Source organism: Arachis duranensis, chromosome 5 (genome assembly GCF_000817695.3).
Source record: "Arachis duranensis cultivar V14167 chromosome 5, aradu.V14167.gnm2.J7QH, whole genome shotgun sequence".
Classification (NCBI taxonomy): Eukaryota; Viridiplantae; Streptophyta; class Magnoliopsida; order Fabales; family Fabaceae; genus Arachis; species Arachis duranensis.
In genome coordinates, this window is record NC_029776.3 from 77,416,599 (window position 1) to 77,421,518 (window position 4,920).

At 38.0% G+C, this 4,920-nt stretch overlaps 1 non-coding gene across 1 annotated transcript; it reads left to right on the forward strand.

The window, feature by feature from the left end:
- The first annotated feature begins 883 nt into the window (after nucleotides 1-883).
- Nucleotides 884-991, forward strand: LOC127747876 (small nucleolar RNA R71). The gene has a single exon (XR_008009823.1). It is a non-coding gene; the product is annotated as a small nucleolar RNA R71 (small nucleolar RNA).
- The last annotated feature ends 3,929 nt before the right edge of the window (nucleotides 992-4,920 follow it).

A 4,920-nucleotide genomic window follows, 5' to 3' on the forward strand; every position in this document is an offset into this window, starting at 1 on the left:
GGTGTTCTACTCCATTCATACTCCCCTCATAACTTGTGGTTATCATTTTGCATTCCTCCCATCTCACTTTCTTTGTTTCTCCTCTTGGATTCTTCTTTGTATCACTGGGGAATCCATCAGTGGGTTTGGGAATTTGTTGAGATAGGTACCCTACTTGGGACTCCAATCTCTTGATGTTTTCTCCTTGGTTCTTGATATTAGCTCGCACTTCTTCCTTAAACACTTTGTTGTCTTGGACTTCTCTTCATATGTTTTCAAGTAGAGCCTCAATCTTTGAAAGCCTATCATCTGTCAATGATGGTGGGTTGAGATTAGGAGGTTGAGAAGGTTGGTTAGATGGATGTTGGTAATATCTCTGTGAGGTGTTTTGATGAGTAGCATTGTTGTTAGAGTTGAAATTGTGGCGTCTCTGATCTTGCCCTTGGTCTTGTTGATTTCCCCATCCAAAGTTGGGGTGATTTCTCCATCCAGAGTTGTAAGTTTTGGAGTATGGATCATGGACTTGTCTAGATGAGTTTCCCACATAGTTAGCTTGCTCCCAATCACCTTCTTCTCCTATGTTTACTCCTTCTTGAGTTGGTGATGAGGTGATGGCTGCTGCAACTTGGTTCTCTTCCACCTTCTTGGTAAGATCTGCTAGCTGCTTGGTGATCATCTTATTTTGGGCTAACAGTACATCCATGTGGTTCAGCTCCATTACTCCTCTAGTGTTGCTTCTTTCGGAGGCATAGAAGTAGTCATTCTCAGCAACTGTTTCAATGACATCTATGGCTTCTTCAATGGTTTTCTTCTTGTTTAACGAGCCTCCTGATGAATGATCCACAGCTTTCTTTGACTCATAGGAAAGACCTTCATAGAAGATGTGAAGTTGAACCCACTCATTAAACATCTCTGGTGGGCATCTCCTTGTCAAGTCTTTGAATCTCTCCCATGCTTCATAAAGTGTCTCACCATCTTGTTGTCTAAAAGTTTGCACCTCAGTTCTTAGCCTATTGATCCTTTGAGGAGGATAAAATCTTGCTAAAAAGTTGTTCACCACTCCTTCCCAATTAGTTAAGCTTTCCTTTGGGAAGGATTCCAACCATTTGGATGCCTTGTCCCTTAGTGAAAAAGGGAACAAGAGCAGCCTATAGACATCCGGGTGGACTCCATTAGACTTCACTGTGTCACAAATCCTCAAGAAGGTGGTCAAGTGTTGATTAGGATCTTCTTGAGCACCTCCTCCAAATGAACAATTATTCTGCACCAGAGTGATGAGCTGAGGTTTTAGCTCGAAATTGTTGGCATGTATGGTGGGCTTCTGAATGCTGCTTCCACAGTTTCCTGGATTAGGGTTGATATAGGATCCTAAGACCCCCCTTTCTTGCCCAGCCCGGTTTGCATGGCCTTCTCTGGCATGATTATGAGCTTCTTCTTCATGATTATTCTCCAAATTCTCTTCCATGTTGGGTTCGAAATACTCTTCCTCTTCCTCAACACCAATAATCCTCTTTCCTCTTGCCTCCCTTCTTAGTCTCCAAAGGGTTCTTTCAGGTTCTGAATCAAAGGATGTTGAGACTCCTTCTCTTCTCCCTGTCATACAACAAATAGATTGCACAACAGGAGGTATAGTGAAGATTATTCTTGTTAGAATGATTGTTAGTGTGAGTGATGTAATTTATCAAATAGTTAGTGGGTTAGTGAGCTGAATTATGATCAACTAAGAAAAAGAGAACAGAAAATAGAGAGGGTATAGGGGGTGAGGAAGAAATTAAAAACGAACTAAGGTAAATTGACTGAATAATACAAAAACGAATAACAAAACATATAAATAAAAGCTCAATCTAGTAATCTTCTAACTTAATCATTGTTGATTCAAAATCAATCCCCGGCAACGGCGCCATAAACTTGATGCATGAAAACTTATCTCTCAACAAATTTCCATTCGGCAAGTATACCGAATTGTCGTCAACTAAAACTCACAATAGAGTGAGGTCGAATCCCACAAGGATTGATTGGTCAAGCAACTTTAGTTAGAAGAATATGCTAGTTGAGCTAAATAGAATTTAGATTATGATGCAGAAATTTAAATGACTAGAAAGCAAATAACAGAAACTAAAGTGTAGAATCTTAAATGGGGAGTTGGGAAAATGAGCAGAAAATTAAATGGCAGAAAGTAAATAAAATGGGTAAGATCAGAAAGGGGGAAATCATTGGGTTTAGGAGATGTTACATTCTCCGGATCAAGTTCATTCTCATCTCTTCCTCAATCAATGCATTCATTAATCTCCTTGGCAATCTTAAGTGATTGGATCCCAATTTCTTGGCAATCCAATCTCTCTAAGCTTGAAAAATTACCCAATTCCTTGATTTAATTGCTCATGGGAATAGATGAAAGTGTGGTCACTGATTATACCACATGTATTTCCAAATTAAAGTGTTGGGAGGATTAAATGTCACAATATCCATCCAAACCCCAATTTGGTCCAACATGAGAAAGCATTTCTAGCATGATTTCCTCATCCCTTTTCCAAGGTTCAAAGGAGATCCAATTATAGAGAGTTTCTTTTCCAAGACAACTAACCAATTGAATTAAGATCGAAAGCTTTCTAGTAAGATCAAGAGAAAAGAAAGAAGAAGAAGAATAAGAACTATAATTGATCCATCAAATTACAACAGAGCTCCCTAATCCAATGAAAGGGGTTTAGTTGTTCATAGCTCTAGGAATAAAAAAATGGCAGAAAAGAAGAATCCATGCTAAAAGTATAGAAAAGTAAACATGCAGAGAGTAGTTCCCAAAAGTGCTAAGCTCCTCTCTAGTTCAAAACTACTCCTATTTATACTACTCCTCATGATCTTCTAGTGAGTTCTTCAAGTCTTGGATGTGGGCTCTGGACCTTGAGTTGAAGCAATTCTCATCTTTAGTGGGCCCAGCTTGCAGAAAAATAAGAATTAGGCTTGGGCATTTAGTGAGATTAACGTTAGGTAATATTTTGAGTGCGAGAACGTTAGTGGCATTCACTTTTTCCACTAACGTTCCACCCTTATCTACCCACGTTAATTCCAACGTTAGAAATCTTAACGTGACTTCTAACGTTTCTTACTCAATCCTTGGCCAATGTTAATGGGACTCACTTTTCCCATTAATATTGGCTTGTGCCCCTTTTCGCAAACATTAATGGGAATCACTTTTCCCATTAACGTTGCTTGCCTCTTGCCCCTACGTTAGATTTCACGTTAGCTTGGCTAACGTAGCTCTTAACGTGGGTCTCTATTACCTTCGAGAGCATTAGTGACACTCACCTTTGTCACTAACGCTCCAATTTCCTTAAGTTCCTACATTAGAACCCACGTTAACTAAGTTAACGTGGCTCTTAACGTAGTAATGAAGCCATCTCCCAACGTTAGTGATAAAAGTGAGTGTCACTAATGTTGGTTCTTTGAATTCAACTCCACGTTAACTCTCACGTTAACAATCTTAATGTGAGAGTTAACGTAGGCAATGCTAATGATCCAACGTTAGTGACAAAAGTGAGTGTCACTAACGTTGACGTTGTTGATCCTCTTCCACGTTAGTGTTCACGTTAACTAAGTTAACGTGACTCTTAACGTGGGGCATTGCCTAGTTTCCCAACGTTAGTGGTGTTCACTTTTACCACTAACGTTGAGGAGAAACGTTATTGGAGTTCATGTTTCTCGTTAACGTGGAGTCCTCTTTTTCTTCTACGTTAAGTATCACGTTAACTTAGTTAACGTGGTTCTTAACGTAAGCTATGAATGGCTTCGCAGGCGTTATTGGTGATCACTTTTCTCATTAACGTTGCAAGCTCTTTGCCATCCCACATTAGTAGTCACGTTAACTAAGTTAACGTGAATGCTAACGTGGTTCTTCCATGCTTCATTTGTCCTATGCTTAAATAAAGGTGTAAGTGTATTTCCACCCAAAACTTGCCTTATTCACTAGGAAAATGCATGAAACTACCCTAAAACAGTAAAGAAAAGGTCAGTGAAACTGGCCTAGATGCCCCTGGCATCATATATGAGATTTGTTTTGATTGAAAAAGGGGGTAAACTAAGGAATTTTTTAAATTTCTCAATCGCAACATTGCATTAATAAGCTTAGTCAAACAATGAAATTTTCCAAGAAACTCATCTATAGGGTTCCACCCCAATTGATTGATTTTTTTTTTATTTTAGAACTTGCTTAAATTATACACTTTGTGGATCATGTTTTGAGCTAAGAACACAAGCTTGTGAGTTTTGAACCTAATGGTGTGGTTATATTTTGTAACCACTTATTTTCCTTCTTGTGTGAAATTGTTTTCTTTCTATGATTGTGATCCTTGATTTGTTTAATTCTATATGTCCATCATTCCTTGCATACATGCACTTGTATAATTGAGGCCATTGTTTCATTAGCTCACTTACCTAAATAGTCTACCTTTTACTCTCCATTGATAACCAATTTTGAGCCTATGCTTAACCCAATTGTTCTTTATTGTAGCACATTACAAGCCTAAAGCAAAAACAATAAAAGTCCCTTGTTTGGATCTTTAATTTGCTTAGGCTAGTGAGAGTGTTCATTATTTAAGTTTGGGGAGATTTGAGAACACTGGTTGGGATAAAAGGATGTGCTTTGTAATTCCATATTTGGGAATTGGGTGCATGCTCATGTATAGATTAAATGTATTAATCTTATGCATTGATGTTCTTGTACAAAGTGAAGAAAAAAATGATGAGATAACAAAAGAAAAAATTGAAAAGAAAGAAAAAGAAGAAAAGCAATAAAAAAGGGAAAAATGCCCCAAAATAAAGGTCTATAAAATCAATGCATAAGTGTTATGAATGAAGAGAAAATGCATGAGTATGTGAGAAGTGAAGAATGGGTAGTTAGGTTAGTACTTAATTATAAAGGCTATTATATAGGTTAGGTGGGAAGTC